The sequence below is a fragment of the Poecilia formosa genome, unplaced genomic scaffold (genome assembly GCF_000485575.1).
Source record: "Poecilia formosa unplaced genomic scaffold, Poecilia_formosa-5.1.2 Scaffold543, whole genome shotgun sequence".
Taxonomy (NCBI): domain Eukaryota; kingdom Metazoa; phylum Chordata; class Actinopteri; order Cyprinodontiformes; family Poeciliidae; genus Poecilia; species Poecilia formosa.
Window position 1 is genome coordinate 141,116 of NW_006800482.1, and position 17,576 is coordinate 158,691.

The window sequence follows — 17,576 nt, forward strand, 5'->3', positions numbered from 1 at the left end:
GCACACACACACACGCACACACAGACACACGCACACACACACACGCACACACACACACGCACACACAGACACACGCACACACACGCACACACACACACGCACACACACACGCACACACAGACACACACACACACTGGGGTTCACTAACTCACTGCCATTAAACTCCAATGTCCAGCCGTCTGAGTTGCTGTGGAAACTTTTCTGTTTTCCAGCTGCTGCAGGTTTTCAACCAGCTGGAGAAACGTCCTCTAAGAGACAGTCTGCAGCTGCAGTGAAGGACAGCATGTCCCCCTGTGTCCCCCTGTGTCCCCCTCGTCCCTCTGGGTCCAGATGATCCAGGATCATATTTCATGCAGATTCCCATCAGTGATCTAATGAAGCTGAAGACAGTCGGACGTTTCTGCTCAGTTCTTCATGAATGAAACATGTTGCTGCTAAATATTTTGCAGCTCTATTAAATATAGATCTATAGACAAATGTTCAGTAAAATTGTCGTCATGTATCCTGGAACAAGCTAACAGAGAAAACGTTCCGACTTCACCCAATCCACATTTAACTGAAAAGCTTCATCCAGACTAAAAATGATGTTTTCTTTGAGCTTTTATGTAAAAAGAGAAAATCAGATTTCAACATTTCTGTGAAATATTTTCTCATGGATGATGATGACATCAGATGCTGAAGGCCTGGAAACATCTGGAGGCAGAAAACCTCCCATCATTCATGGAGCTTCTTACTGTGGTTCTGACGTTAGCGTTAGCTGCTACATGATTAGCATCGAGATGCTATTTTATCCTAGCATAGCTTCACTGACAGGCTAACTGCTTTTAGCACAACAGTCTTTTCCAGCATCAAACCGCGAAGCCGCTAGTTGCTAAAGTTAGCAGATGTAGCTGTGCGTCAGATTTGCAGGCGTATCAGAAACACGCAAAAACAAAGGTTCCACTCAAAACAAATGTTATCACATTAAAATCCACATAATTAATTAAACTTAATGTTACATATAATTTAAAGTGGGACCTGATTGATGGGAGAAAACCAGAAACAATGTTGTGACTCATCAGATTTCATCCCGGATGCTCACTTCCCGCTCCGTCCTGGTGGAGGCGTTCGCTCCAGAAACACATCCCACATCCGGCAGCTCAACATGGAACTGCTCTGCTCAAAACTATCAATCTCTGTCGCCCATCTGGCTCCGTCTGGCAGGACTAACAACAACACGCCTCACTGGCTCTGCTGGAGGAGCGCCGGGCTCCTGCAGCAGAGCAAAGGTCAAGGAGCAAAGGATGAGAGGGAGCAGAGACCAGGAGGCAGAGCTGCAGGTTTGGTGTTGCTGTAATGTAATGGCACTAATCTCTGCTGCTGAAAATTGAATTATTAAAGGCTTCAGCCGGATTGTCGTTCTTGCTGCTCCATTGTGTTTCAGCCTGACTCAGATTCCCGACCGGCTGGGATTACATCGGATTAATGCAGGTTAGTTCTTCATGCAGCAGCCTGCTGCTTCTGATGATTGAGTTTTTACACACACAGTGTGGATCAAAAACATTTTTGAGAAATGACACTTTTCACGACAAAATTTATTTAGTCTAGTTGATAAAAGCAGAGCTGCTGTCAATGATTAATATATTGATTATTCTGACAATTAATCAAGTAATCGAATAAAAAAGTGTATGAAATAAAAAATGGGTAAATACTGCCATATTAATATTGTGGTGCTTCTGTTCATGTGCCTCCATCGTGTCCCATGCTAGCTCAGCCAAGCTGAGTTGAAGGTGTTGCTGTGATTTTCCTCGTTAGCGGATCTCTGCATGCAGCCGTTTGTTCTTGGTGACTCTGACGTGTAAAGTTCATCAGCGTTGGTGTCAGAGCGCGAAACCGGCCCGCTGTTCTAGGGTTACCCCAACCCTACTGGGGTGGGTTTTGTCCCGTGGTCCTCCTTAACAATATCAACATCAGCCCAATTTTTCATATTTGTGAATTCCTAACAATTTTCTGTAGTTTAGAAAATCAACATGAATCAATAACAGATCACTGGACAAAAGTAATAAAGACCTGAAATGATATTGAACTTAATAATAAAGCAGGAGGCTCACAAAGACCCTTCTAATGAAATGTCTTCAGTCTTTAGCTCGTGTTGTTCATCTTCAGTCAGTTTGTAGATGAACTGTCACTTACCCAGATATTCATAGTTTTTGTTTTTCATGTTGGCATCACGATTTGATTCCTCCGTCACAGAGACATCCACCTCCATGTGTCCTCACCGGGATGGACGTACCTTTAATTTACGTTTTCTCTGTAAAGCTACACTTAGCATCAGCTCCAGCCATCCCCACCTGTATAAACCCACCTACAGCTCTTCCCGCCGCTCACCTGAGCCGCCAGCAGGCAGCGGCTCCGGAGGAACAGGCTGTGGTTCCGGCATCACAGCCGGCATTTTAAGGAGGCATATTGAACAAAACCTGCAAACATTATCATCTGCCAATGAAATCTCCCCGGACTGAACTTGACCTAGCATTGGTCACAGGTGGAAGTAAGGCGCCTTTAGCCCCGCCCTCCTGATGGAGGCGCCTTTAGCTCCGCCCTCCTGATGGTGATGGAGGCGCCTTTAGCCCCGCCCTCCTGATGGAGGCAGCCCCGCCCTCCTGATGGAGGCGCCTTTAGCCCCGCCCTCCTGATGGTGATGGAGGCGCCTTTAGCCCCGCCCTCCTGATGGTGATGGAGGCGCCTTTAGCCCCGCCCTCCTGATGGTGATGGAGGCACCTTTAGCCGTCAGCGCAGCGCTAACATCCGGGCTGCTGACTGATGGCTGATTGTCTGCAGAGGAATAACGGCTGCCATCGATCTCACACCTTCCCAGCACTGAGGAACCTGTTGCTGCAGCTAAAAACCTCTCAGCTCTCAGTCAGGCAACCGGCTTCTGCTGACTCGCCAACATCTCCGCCTCAATTAAAGGGAACCTTTGATCAGCAGCAGATTTAAAAGCTTTTCACAGAAAATGTCCGTGAGGCTGTGGAAACGCTGAGATGTCACAGACAGAAAGGTTTGTTAGCTGAGCCGACTGCAGAGTTCAGGACAAACGTCTGAAAGTTTTCGCTGGATTCTCTGAAACGTCTGAACACAGACTCTCTACCGTTAGAACATCTGGAGTATTGCTGCTGGCTTTACTCAGATAGAAACTTTTTATCTACTTTGAATAATTACCAGAGCAAACTGCAGGATGTGTGAATGAATGGAAACAATTTTTTACGAAGCGCTTTGAGACGTTAGTTGTAAACTAGTGCAGTGTTTCCCAACCCTGGTCCTCAAGGCTCACTGCCTTGCTTCAGACCATCTGATTTCAATCAATGACTGATTAACAGGCGTTTGCTGAACCGCATTCAGATCAGTCAGGCACATTAAAGCAGGAAAACCTCTAAAACATGTAGGAGAGTGAGCCTTGAGGACCAGGGCTGGGAAACACTGAACTAGCTCTATGTAAATAAACTGAATGTCTTCACAAGGTAGAAGAGCAGATAAATCCTGATATTTACATTTTGAGCCTTTTGATTGGCTGCAGCAACAGTCGACCAATCGGACGTGACGCTTGGACTAATGTTCCCTTAAACATTCAGAAATTCATCCAATCAGATTCGAGAGAGAAGAATTGGTTGGTTTAAAACTAAAGGTTGGAGAAAAACAACTGAAGTAAAGCCGTTAGTGCCAATATTCTCTCTGAGCATGAAGCCTCTTCAGCGCCTCTAAAACGTCTCCTCTGTTGTTCCAGAGCAGGAGGGCAGGAAGGGCGCTCCCGTCGAGCGGAGCGAAGTAGGCCGAGTGGGTGGACAGGAACAGAACATCCTGCAGCCGTCGCTGTAACGGCTCTGTGATGTTTAAACCATCATGGAACATTTTCTGTTTAGAAAAATTCTTCAGTCATTAAAGTGAAACACAGTGGAACCGGTCCTCACAAGTACAGCTGAATACGGAGCCACGTTCCTGCACTTCCTGAACGGACAGGAGGAAAACCTGCTGGACTTCAACTGAGGAGATTAATGGAGCATTTCTAATCTTCCTAGGCCTCCTGCTCTTCCTCTTCACACAAAAATCACTGCTTCATCATCATCATCATCATCAGTGAATGTAGCCTGTTCCGTGTCTGCAGACTGACCTCCGGTACAATGTCTTATTTCCCTTTTGGAGCTTTTGCCTGAAGTTCTGCTTCCCCGTTTTTATCAACTTTTCATGGATCATGAAGATGGATCCTCCATCAAGACCGATCCAGAACCGCTGGATGGATGAGCTGGATCACTGATGGACCAATCAGGTTGGGTAAACATCGAGTCACAGGTTCAGGCTGGAAGAGTCCTCCAGAAGGAACCAGAACCAGAACCAGAAGCGAACCTTCGTTCTGCTCCTTCCAGCCAGGATTCACCAGCTGAGCGTCTCCAGGAATTGATCATCTGGTCAGATTTGGAGGAAATCTTTGGTTCTGTGATGGAGGACGAGCAGATGGAGACTCAGCAGAGAATCATGCAGCGTAATGAAAGCTTACATGAGCGTTCAATCTTAGCTAAAAGGACGGCACTAAACTGCTCCGAAGGCGTTTGGAGGCAGCGTCAGCAGCTGACGGCTCCCTCTGTGCTCCATTTGCTGCACAAACACAGAAAACAGAAAGAGTCCAGAGCAAAGAGTCCAGAGCAAAGAGTCCAGAGCAGGTCAAGAGTTCAGAGTTTAGCACCGTTAAATGGTTCCTTGTCTGGTAACTGAAATAGTTCAGACATTTATACCAAAATAACTGCAATAAAAATAAAGAATGTTTTTATCAAACAGGTTGATAAAGTCATGACGAAAGTATTCACTCCCTCACTGAACCGTAAATAAACTGACCAGTACCAAGGCCACGCCCACCACCAAGGCCACACCCGCTGCCAAGGCCACGCCCACCGCCAAGGCCACGCCCATTATCTAGGCCTGTCTGTCGATGCCTGATAATCACCAGAATATCGGAGCTGCATTTGAACGCAGCACCATCAGAGCCTGTCTGTCCTGAAGCATTGTGGGAAACATTTAATCCAACAGTCAGCAGGTTTAAATCGTCCAGAATCTGAAATAAATGGCTGGACGGAAACTCAATGCAACGAGCACAACATTATGACCAGCAGCTGTCCCTCAGGTTGGATAACAGAGTCCAATAAAGCCACCATGAAGCCGGTCTGATACATCGACTCGTCACCATGGAGACCAACAGGACGAGGAAGAGGAGGAAGAGGAAGGGCTTTCCTAAACATCTCCATTCTGTAACTCCGGAGGAATCGTTGCTGTCAGATTGGCTCTGATGGCACCGTTTAATGACCCGGACTAGCACACACACACACACACACACACACACACACACACACACACACACACACACACACACAAGGTTCATTATAGCAAACATGACATTCAGATCTTGCAGAATAGGATGTGTGTGTTAGTGTGTGTGTTAGTGTGTGTTTCAGGTTTTCATATCCTTAAGGGAACCTACTTCTGTCTACAATGTGGGGTTATGGGGACCATTGCTCCTTGCTCCTTCTTGGTCCCCATGAGGGAAATTGCTGTTTTGGGGTTAGTGGTTGGGTCTGTGATGATTAGCGTAAAGGGTTAGGGTTAGGCTGTAGAAATTAATGGATGTCAATGTGAAGTCCCTGCAAGTGATGAAAACACGACTGTGTGTGTGATCAGCCCATTGAACAACTTCTGTTTCTCTGTGGTGAAGTTTCTCTCCATCGTCTCCTGGGATCCTCCAGCAGACGAGTTTCTGATGCTCTTCATCCTCTCCTCCTCTTCCTAATAATAAATCAACCTGAGAGCCTCATGATGACGAAGACCAACCCACTGATGGGACATGATGGCAATAAGGAACACTGGGAACAACCGTTGTGTAAAGAGAAACTCGCTGCACCAACATATTTCATGTTTTACTGAAGCAGAAGCTTCTCCAGGGTGGGGGGCGCCCCGCCCCTTATTGCCCCTGAAGCTGCCACAGGCTGGGGCAGAACAGGCTGCACAACCAGGCAGCTGCTCTTAGAAACTCACTCAGCTGAACATCAAGACTGGATAATCCACAAATTATTCTGGATTCTTGTGGCTGTTTGCTGGGAGGAAGAGCAGAACGACGGGATCAGCAGCTGCTTTGGTAAATCACAGTCCATCTAGATCAGGGTGTCAGACTCCAGTCCTCTGCTGCCCAGCAGGTTTTAGATGTGCCACAGGGACAAAACACTGGAATGAAACGGCTTCATTTCCTCCTCCAGATCTCCAGAGCCTGTTCAGGTGGCAGCGGTTTACACCTGTGGTCTAGAATGTGAGTCTAGAATGACCTCCATCATTCTAAAGCAGCTTTTATTGAAGTGAAACAGAGAATTTCTGCTGCCGCTTTAAGCCGTTATGTCACTGCAGCTCCATCAGAACCGGGTCCAATCAGGTCCAACCGGAACCAACAGGTTCTGGAGACAACACCCCTTGTGACAGGAAGGGGCGCGGCTCCTGCAGCAACCAGCAGCAAGTAGGTTCGTTTGCTCTTTGATCCTTTGTCTTTATTCTTGATGTAACACCAACGGCCACATGAATCATTCTGAATCTGAATCTGGACTTTGGTTCCGATTACCAGCCGGGTTTGGTTCTGGTCACAGTTTGAACTCATTTATCTTTGCTAAGAACAATGCAGCAAAGAATCGGCTCAGAGAGAGCAGCCATACTTAGTGAGGTCAGGCGGGGTCAGGGGGCGGAGCCTGGATGGACAGATGGACTGGAGGGGTGGAGGAGAGGAGGAGAGGAGGAGAGGAGGGGTGGAGGGGAGGAGGGATGGAGGGGTGGAGGGGTGGAGGGGTGGAGGAGAGGAGGGATGGAGGGGTGGGGTTGAACTCCATGTGGGAGATTAAACATCAGATTAATTCTTCTTAGAGACAGGAAGCTCAGTTTCCAACTGACTTTCTACACGATCAGAACCAGATCCACCAACCTGCAGTCACACACACACATGTTTGTTTTGCTAACTTTGTGGGGACTTTCCATTGACTTCCATTCATTTCTACAGCCTAAACCTGACCTTTACCCTTTTCCTAACCCTAACCAAAACTCAATTCATACCTTAGCCCTAACTCTGACCCCTGACCCAAAAACAGGGTTTCCCCTTGTGGGGACCAGGCTCCGGTCCCCACAACGTAGTATATGTCAGGAAAATCGTCCCCACAAGGTATTACAAACAAACGCACACACACACACACCTGAGCTCAACATGGAAGCAGAGCTGATTCTGCCTGAAGCACCGACTCCATCAGCCTGGTGAACAGAAACTTTCTGCTTCTGGAGAATCATAGAGCTACAAACACAAGATCTGCAGATCAGGAGAAACTTGGAGGAGAAATATTCATGAAAATGTTTTTAAATTCATTGTTGCTGTGATGGAAGTTCAGCTATTCACGTCGTTCATGTCCGAAGCAGGTCTGCGTTTCATCCAGATGTAATGAAGCTGTAAAGCTTCTGTCCTGTGGTGCCGAACAGAACCAGCAGTGGAAGCAGGACATTTATTACCGAGGAGAAATATCCTCCCAGATGGGTTTCTGAGATTAGAGCTGATGAGGCAGTGTGTGTCTGAGGGGATTTCTGTGTGTGTGTGTGTGTGTAGGGAGCAGGAGGAGGGAGAGAGAAATGCACAGTCTGTCATGTTAACAACTGAAAGTCCTAATCTAGAATCTGATCCCTTTGAAAGGAGAATTTTCTGTCATTTCTTCCTGTTTGCTTCTGGATTTATTTAGAAATTGTTTTCTAGAAGCTGCAAAAATCAAGAAAACAAGAAATTTCATCTTTATTGTAGATAGTTATGAATCTGTCGGCTGACTAACCAGAGCTTCTTCCTCTGTGACCGGCAGAGTCTGAACCTGAATCCGGATCAGATGGTCGGTGTGCAGCTGGCGGGCAGCGGCCTGCAGTGACGTAGCATCCGGTCGGTCCTCTAACGATGTTTGTTTTTGTTTTGCCTTTTCTGAACATTTTTAAATTTAACCTGAACATTTTTAATCTGTTTGTGATTTTTATTTTTAACACGGGATGAAAGCTTTCATTGTGCTCTTCATCATCTCCTCCTCTTCCTCCTGCTGCTGCGCGCGAACGGACGGCTGCGTGCACGCGCACACGCACTGCGGACACATTCCCTCATGACTACTACACCTCCACTACAACCAATCAGAACACAGAACCAGTGAAGAGATGTCAGTCAGCCGAACCGCTGCGGATCTGACCAGAACCATTTGGACCCAGAGAAGCTGCGCATGCGCAGACCGAGCAGCCCAGTCCTGAGCGGGTGAAGGCTCCTCAGCCTCATCAGATTACAATGATTCATTTCCTGGGAACCAAAATAAAACACACACACACACACACACACACACACACACACACAATGCATTAATAACAGCCTCACCGTCATGGATGTCCAGCTCCTCTTCCTCCTCCTCTTCCTCCTGGATGAACTGATGGGAGCTGAATGACAAGCCGGCGCCCCCGCAGATCAGCAGCTTTTCCAACTCCCCCCCCCCTCCCCCACGTCCACAGAGGACAGATTCCTCGGCTGATGTTCTGGGGATGAAAAGGCAGAAGCGCGTGCGTGTGTGACGTGCACTGATAAGAAAGGAACCCGGGAGATCAGGTGCAGCTGTTCAGGTCAGAGGAAGGCTTTCCCACTGATCCACGGACAAAAGAATGCGTGGAAAATTCCAAACAGCTCTTCCCAGTTAGCCCCCCCTCCCCTCCTCCTCAGAGCCGCTCCACGCGTGGAAACGCCGCCTCACCGAGTCCCCGGGGACAGATCCACGGCGGTGGAGCCGGGCTCCCGCAGCTGAATCCCGGACAGTGTCCTTGAGCCGAGCCGCTCTCCGCGTCTCCCTGCTGAGGCTCCTGCAGACCCACCGGCCCGCTGTGAAGACAAACCCAGAACCAGAACCTGAACCAGAAGCAGGACCAGGAGCTCCGCAGGATTCCGGTCCTGGTTCCGTGCGCGCCGCTCCACAGGGACGGGAAGCGGCTCCTCCTGTTCCTCCGGTTCGGGCAGTTCGGGCGGTGTCCGGCTCCCCGCTCCGTTTTCTGCTCCGCAGCTTTTCGGATCCGGTCCCCGTTAATCCGCTCCGCGCTGCAGCAAATGCAGCAGATGCAGCTCGCTGCAGCAACTTTCTCCCGCAGCCAGAGATGCAGCCCCGGCTCGGCGGAGCCGCCGCGCCGTCACAGCCCGGGATGATCCGGCTCCGAGCTCCGCGGCGTCACTCTCCCATCACTCCACCATCCACGCAGGAACATCCAGCCTTCCTCCCACGCGGGCTTTTCCACGGACATCCAAAGTTAGAATCTGAGCCCGGAATCCTGCGCTGTTCCCGCCGGATGGAGGCGGCTGCGGGCGGCGGAGGGAAGGACACACCCATCCAGCTCCATCTGTCCGGGAGGAGGGATCAGCTCCTCCACGGGAGATGAGGACAGATCTGCAGTCAGCAATGATGAACATCTGAAAAGTGTGGCGGGCGTCTGCAGTCAGCATCTACAGAATGAACATGTTTCACATCCTTCTCTGCTAAAAGCTCAGACTACCTCCATGAGCATAACATCTGGACTTTGACTAGGCCATTCTAACCATCAGGGTGCTGGAAGGGGCCTCAGGTGTTTGACAGCTTTTCTTCCAGAATTATCCTGATCCATTGAGCTAAAGATCAGTTCACAGTAAAACCCAAAGTCGCCTCCAGAACTCCTGGCAGCAGCAGGTTGGGTCAGAACCAGGTCAAAGCGCAGTCAGCACAAATAGTGTCAGGATGGGGATTTTTTGACAAAAAGGCAAATTAAGAACCATGAAGGGTTTTTCCTGCCCATCACAGGAAGATCCAACAAAGGACAGAACCAGTGGATTTCAGATTACTGATGGCTGATCAGAACCAGGAGGAACCAGAACACATCCAGCAGTGATGCACGACCCAAATAGCAGAGAAAACAGCAATAATGAAACCCAAACAGGAACAGCAGCGCTGACCTAGTTAAAGCAAGAGACATAGAATAACAAACCACAAAGGAGAAACTGAGAAATACAAAGAGCAGCTTCAGAGACCGACCAGAACCACTCACAGCCAGGCCAGTCCAGGTCGCAGCAGAACCACCTGGTTCTGGTTCTGACGGAGGCGGGGCTTAATGTCACTTCCTGTTTACACAGCTGACCCTACAAGGTGTAAAACTGGGAGGGGAACTGGGAACCACAGAGGGGCGCTAGAGTGCAGGGGGCAGTGGGGGGCATCATGTGCCCCCTCTGTCCTCCAGTCCCTCCCCCCGCTGCCCACTGCCCCCCTCTGCCCTCCACTGCCCCCTGCTGCCCTCCACTGCCCCCTGCTGCCCCTCACTGCCCCCCTCTGCCCTCCACTGCCCCCTGCTGCCCCCCCTGCCTTCCACTGCCCCCTGCTGCCCCCCCCCTGCCCTCCACTGCCCCCTGCTGCCCCGCGCCCCCCGGTGCCTCCCAGCCAGACATGATTCCTCCGAATCACTGAGCTGCTTCTTTAGGACGACAGTCACAGGATCTTAGCATCACTAGATGCTCACAGTGACGCCATTAATCACTTATTCATCATATTCATTGATTCACTCATTGCACAGTTGGGAAAATAGTAAAACTAACATTTCCAACAGTTTGGGGGATTTTAAACATTCATTTTCAGTTACAACAAGAAATGAACATTATTATGATCATAAATCTATCATGATTAATGATAGCTGATATAATAAATGCTCTGCAGAAAGCAGCAAGATGAACACGGTGGCCATGCCAGGCCACCAGAACCACCAGGATCCGATTCGCTCTGAGCTTCAAAGTTTAAGAGCTGCTTCATTCAAGAGCCGGATGCATGGAAATCTGGATGTAATTTAAGCAACTCATGAATTATGGAAAAGAAGAAGGAATATGCATGCAGAGCGCAGGGCGCCGAGTCGCTGAGTGGAGAGATAATCAAAACGCTCTCAGGTTTTCAGTCCAGTCAGAACCCGGTCAGAACCTGAAGGATCCCTGGCCTCTTTCGGTGCCGGCGCTCTTCAACTTCCTTCTGTTGCTTCAACAAAGCAGAACCTAAAGCTTCCTCTGAGGCGGTTCTGATGGTTCTGGACTGGAGCCAGCAGCCATGAAGCCCTGCTGTCATGAACGGAACCGGGCCAGAAGGTTTGGGTCTGGACTGCATCAGGTTGGTACCACACAGCAAATTCAAAAGTGTTAAATGCTTTGGTGTTGGTAGACTTTGTGCAAAAACAGAGTTAATTTTACTCTAATAGAGTCACTTTCTGTTTCTGTAAGTCTGGGGTGTATATTATTAGTAGTGAAAATCCAGTGTTAAAGTGTTTCCTGTCAAATCTAGAGGTGTTAAAATGGAATCAGTAACTCTTGACCTCTGAACTCTGAACTCCACCAGCGGCTCTAAACTGAAGGAGTTCATTCACTGCCTCCGCCCAGAATCACAGATTCCCACCGGAGCGACAGAAGCCAAGTCATTTCAGGACTTTTACTCTCCATGTCTGAGTTATTCACTGCGCTTGGTAAGTCATTTTTTTCTGAGATGGTTTATAACTATTATTTTGAGTTGAGCTCAGCCTGTATGACAGACGGCTCGGTGTTAGTTAGCATATTTAGCTTAGCATGCCGAATTTGTTGGAAAAATATCGAGTCGGTGAAGATTTAATCAAATTATTGGCTAACTTGAACAGATCCGTAATAATCTGGAGTATGTTTTTTCATGATGTTGAACGTTTACATGCATATTGGTCAGATTTATCAACCTTTCTGATCGATTTTTTTCCTTTGAACAAATGTAAAAGGGTTTTTCACGTTGAGAGCATTATTCCTGCTGTTCTTATATACGTTTTGCAGCTTGTTTTAATCCTTTTATTGCCTTTTTGTATATATTAGAACCAGTTTGGTTGAGGATGAATCTCCAGCCTAACCTCCCCCTCCTGATCCCTCCATGGATTCTTCGAAGATTCAAGCTCCAAAAATGATTATAAAAGTGTTAATATCTCTGAAACTCCACATTTCTGTAATGGAGGCTTGTTGTTAGAGTTGTAGTAAAAATGTATTCCTTCGGTCCGTTCCTCATTGTTCTGGTTTTTGTTTGTTATGATCCAGAGACCGACACTGTTTGTCGTACTCAGAGACGAACAGCCCAACAACCTGAAGACAGTCTGTTAGTGATGGACATCTCTCTGGTGGAGTGCAGGGAGGAACTTTCTCTTATCAATAGAAACAGAAACTGGATAAGAAACGATGGATCTGAATATCAGGTTGGTCTGTTATGTACTGTAATATCTGTCAATCTACCTGTTAAAACAAAATGTACTCCATCATATTACATGAACTGCAGGCATTGATACAGGCTTTACTTTCTCCACCTTGTACTTTGAACAATTTCATGCATATTGTATTGAAGAAAAATGTATGAAGCATACTGCATTTTGTATTGCACAGCTGATATATTAGACCTTTTAATAAGCAATATGTGAATAAAAGCGACATGTGAAACATGCACATTATTCCACGTTGTAATATGTTTTGTAATTATGGTGCACATTTTGAAATAAATGCATTTGAGAAAATCATTGCCTCTTTATTAAATGTTTATTTTCCAAATAATTTTTAAAAGTTCAACACAACAAAGTACCTATTTAATATTAATTACAAATAACTCTTAAGAAGTTAAAGAAGTACTCTGAGAGAGTTAATAAGATCTAACACTGAATTAGTGTCAGTAAGTGTTAAATTAACTCCAGCAGATTTGATATTTGACACTTTATAAGAGTTAAAGTATTAACTCTCCAAAAAGAGTTAAATTAACACTTTCTGCTGTGGACCCATATAGACACTTTAAAAGTGTTGAAATCAAATCTCAGAGTTCATCTGGGCCTCCTGGATTTGCTGTGCCGGTTCTGAAACAGTCCTCGGTTTTAAGCATCAACTTCTATTCAGGGGAAATCTGGGTTGTTCCTACGGCTGGAGGTCAAAGGTCAACAGCTACTGCTTTACCCCAGACTCTGATAGGAGCAGTGAAGCTATGAAGGACGTCTGCTGCTGGGGTTGGTCAGCAGAACCTTTTGGACCTGCAGCAGATGAAGATGTTTGATCTTTCTGGTTGCATCTCCAGTGTGTGTCAGCCAGGTAGCAGGAAAGAAGCTTCTGGCTCTGGGTCAGCAGAACTGGACTTCACTGACCGGATAACAATTTTCTTCTCTGCTGTGGTTTAACTGACCCTCCGTCCAACTCTGGACCCACCGCAGTCCACAGGAATTCATGGAAAACCTGCTGCAACCTTAAAGGTTAGAGCAACAGAAGAACCTTGGAGTTCGTTGCTGCTGTGACGACTTCATGGAGGGTTTTTATTTATTTTTTTATTTATTTATTTATTTATTTATTATTTATTCAAATCTCAGCTGGACACACACACACGCACACACACATACACAGAGCAACAGAAGAACCTGCTGCGGCTGGTTCTTCTGAACTGTTTCCTATTGTTGTACAGTTGATTACTCCTTGTGTTTGGCCAATAATTGATATTTCTGGTTCTTTAATTAACATTAAACAATAAAGGGATTAAATGTCTGATGCAGATCTGCCAGTGGAGCCTTTGTTTGTTTTCCAATGGAGGAAAAGTCAGATCTGAGCTCCAGAGGATTCTGTCTTTGAAAGCGGTTCTGCCCAGCAGAGTCAGCAAACTTTATTTTCTCTTCATAGACGTAGTTAGCAAAGCTGCTGGAACCGCGTTGAGTCAGGATTTCATCACTCGCTCTGAAATTCAAAGAGCTCTGAGGAAGACGAACGTATCACAGCATCACGCTCTGCTGAAGCTGTCGGCTCACATCACCCAGAAACAAGAGGCAGACTGGAAACAAAAGGCCGGTTCTGGCAGCTGGGATGAAGGGATCCAGTCCAGACTCGGCAGCTGAACCTTCAACATGGCCGACACCTCAGAGCCAACAACAGCAGAATGCTGAGACAAGATGAAACCAAACCAGTCTGAAGGAACCCAGCAGACGTCTCTGTCGTGATCCGTTTACGATCAGCTAGTTTTTCCTGTTTACTTTTTGTTTTCATCAGATTTTCCCCTGATTACCATCAGCTGTTTTCAGTTTGTTGATTACCTCCCGCTTGTTTGTTGTGTGCCGTTTATGCTGGACGACCGTAGTCTAGAAAGCACGTTTTGATGTACAGCCATCGACTACCTGTGTTGGTCATTAGAAGCCTTTGTTCTGCTCAAGGTGGTGAATTCTCCTCCCTGCCTGATGACGGTCTCAGGCCTTCAGGAAAACCTTTTCTTTGCCTGGCATGGATCATCTTCTGCTCTCCATGGCGGGAGCTGAAGCAGAAGCTGCTAAATAAAACTGCTGTTGGTTTACATTTTCAACGGAATCCACGGTTTTTCATTGTCAGCAGAGAGATGAGCAACTAAATTAGGAATTAAGGATCATGGATCAACCTGGACCTTCAGACCAGAACCTGCTGGATTCAACCCAAACCACTTAACGTGAGAAGAACCACAGAAGCAGAGAACAGAACCGCGATGCACAGATTTAAAATCCCAATAAACTACAGAAGCCTGACAGGAAGTGAGGTCACGTTACAGCTGCTGAGAGGAGCCTGTGAAGGGTCAGGGGTCGTTTATCTGAGAGTGGCGCTCTGTGGGACGTTTCTCTATCTTTGCTACACACACACACACACACACACACACATCTCGCTGCGCAGATGTTAGTAACCTTTTAACTTCTGGGGAATAAAAGCTGAGCTCGTCTCCAACAATCCACCAACAGACACGAACCGCGGTGAACCGGCTAACCGCGGTGAACCGGCTAACCGCTAACGGCTCAGTGGGCTCCCTGCTGAGAGGAACTGCTCCTGAAGCCAAGGTGTGTGTGTGTGTGTGTGTGTGTGTGTGTGTGAATGTGTGTTCAGTTAAACCTGTGCTGGCGACGGGAGGATCACCTATTAGTTCCCTCTTAGCTCCTCTCCTCTCGCCCCTCGTCCATCATGGCCGCCATGTTGACACGGGGGCCGCGGGCCAATCTGGTCCAGCCTGATGTTCCACCACCCACTGACAGCATCTCTGTCTTCTGGAGGAAAATGTCTCCTTATCGCTGGGACAAAGCAGCGGAGCGACACGCCGAGCCGCAGTAAAACCAGGCAGTGAGGTCCGTTTGTGTTAGAACACCGATTTACAACTTGGACACCATCCATCTTATTGGACCTACGGAAATTTCGCGCAGGCAAACAACACTGGGGGGTAAAAAGACTCATATTTTACATGTCATCCATAGCCGCGTTAACTCAGTGAAACTTAGAAATGTAGGTATTAATTTCGTGCCATGATCCACAGCGAAGGGAAACAGGTATTCTCCACGCTATGCAGACTCGTTGCCATAGCAACTGACAACAATGCCACTTCATGTTTTAGGATTTAACACCAAAAAACATTCAAGAAATTTGCACACAGAACAGAACATCCAGTCTGTTGTTGTACGTTTTAGGCAGATTAGCTCCGCCTCTACTTTACTGAAATACTTAGACATAAACTGTAGCCCACAAAAACATCTTATTGCTGTCTTACCTTTATGTATCAATGAAATCCATGCGCCGCTAATTCTGCATAAAATCTCCGTTCATCCAAAGCCAAGTCTATCCTCATGTCTTTTCTACTCCGTTTGAGAATCATCAAACTCTCGAAGCAAAACCTTCAGCTCCGGTGTTGGTCTTCCTTTAGTTATTTTCTCCTGCTTCAACTGAAAATCCACTTTAGAAAACTGTTTAAATGTAGAAATGTAGTCTTTAATGTTGACGTCGGAAGAGAGGAGAAAACAAATATATCGCTGTACTTTACTTATTTACTGTGTGGCTAGCTCCATGGCTAGCTCACTGTGTCTTACTCTGCAGTTGTACAGTCACCATATCTGGGATCATGAGCGCCCCCTGTGATGAGCCAAGAGAACTGCCTGCCTCACATGGAGTCTGTTTTCTGCCGTTTCTGATCGATCCTCCTCACACAAAACACGATACACACACAGCTGGTGACCAAAGACACTGTACATTATATACATAAGCTAAATTATGGAAAATCAGTCCATATATTAAATGTTTCTTAGCCATTTCATTGCCGGCGTACAGACAGGAGGAGCTGCTCTCATAGAACGGCACACAGCAGGTAGCGAGAGGTTGATCAGTCCAGGTGAGGCTCAGCTTCCTGCTGCCTCACCGGCTTCGCTTCTGAGCATTTGAATGGGAAAATGCGAAAATCCAGCGATTTTGAAGAAAAATTATCAGAATTGGTTAAGCCAAGTAAAAAAATAGGTACTTTATAGTACAAACCACAGGGTGAAAATAGCAATATAAATGGTTTTATTATTATTTTTCCATGATGATGCCTCCCCTGACCGCACGTCATTGGTTAGCACAGAGAATCCATGAGGTTCGGTGGAACCGTCGGTCCAATCCACATGTTCAGCTTCTCTGCTTCGTTCCAACCTTACAAAATGAAACGAGGGTCCAGATTTCAGCTGCAGGCAAATCTGATGACTGGTCCAAATGTAACCCAGACCTGGTTCTGCTGGTTCTGGTTCTGTCCAGCTGTGCGTCATCAGATCACCATCCAACAATATTAAGAAGAGAAGGGTTTAATGTTGAGCCTTGTGGAACACCGTAGTTCAGACCAGGTTCTGTTGCTGACTGGACAGTTCGGTCCAGTGAGAGCAGAACTGTGGTTCTGTTCTGACCCATGTTCCATCTGAGCTGCAGCATCTGAACTCAGTTTCTGTAAAATCCTCCTGGGTTTATCAGGAGATGCTGAGGCGTTCCCTCAACACAAACTTTTATTTCTATGTAAAATATGTTTCCAGGTTTTTGTTTCCAGCTTCTCTGGGATTCATCCAGTAGTTATTTGAAATATTTGGAATCTTCTATGTTCACCAGTGTATGTGTGAGAAGCAGGAGCCTCGAGCTGAACATGGTGTCTGTCCGTCTGCTGGTCTCTTCCTGTTTCCCTGAAGGAAGCAGTTCGTATGACATCAGAGCTGATGACTTCAGCAGATAAAGACGTCACACAAACAAGCGCTTGGTACAGTGAATAGAGCTGCAGCAGCGCATCAGTCCCGCCGGGGCTGCAGCTATTTACGAAGTGATGAACTGAACAGGTGGATTTCTGCACACTGAAGGAAACCAGGCTGCAGCCAATCAGACGACAGAGTCAGCTTTTCACTGGCGGCCGGCGACCCGAACCGAGAGGAAGAGACCGACCGCCATGTGAAGGTTCCTTCAGGATGAGCGGCCCGGCGGCATGGGCGGGCATTGGGGGGCCCACAGAGTCCACCGTGCCCCCCTGGACAGGAAGCTGTTTGTTGTTTTTACCTTAGAATGGCCAACTCTCTGTTATTCCTGTCAGTTTGATACAGTAGAGGCTTCCACACTTCCTATATTTGTGTCCTCTGTCACTTTTATCAGCAGTTAAAACTGTTTAATCCGTTGTTAACATGTTGTAACCTGTTTTTCCGAGCCGCCTTTAAACGCAACATGAGCG

The 17,576-nt window shown here is 47.1% G+C and overlaps 1 protein-coding gene and 1 long non-coding RNA gene across 2 annotated transcripts in view; one reads left to right on the forward strand and one right to left on the reverse strand.

Annotated features, from left to right (window-relative positions):
- LOC103129405 (leucine-rich repeat and fibronectin type III domain-containing protein 1-like protein) overlaps positions 1-8,758 on the reverse strand; it is a 114,189-nt gene extending 105,431 nt beyond the window's left edge. The window contains exon 1 of the mRNA XM_016665036.1: positions 8,438-8,758. The gene's annotated coding sequence lies outside the window, so the exon portion shown is untranslated. The remainder of the gene's footprint in view (positions 1-8,437) is intronic.
- Positions 8,759-10,489: 1,731 nt separating this feature from the next.
- Positions 10,490-12,098, forward strand: LOC107834185 (uncharacterized). Its single transcript, XR_001659965.1, has 3 exons — positions 10,490-11,213; positions 11,439-11,562; positions 11,933-12,098. It is a non-coding gene; the product is annotated as an uncharacterized LOC107834185 (long non-coding RNA).
- Positions 12,099-17,576: the final 5,478 nt, after the last annotated feature.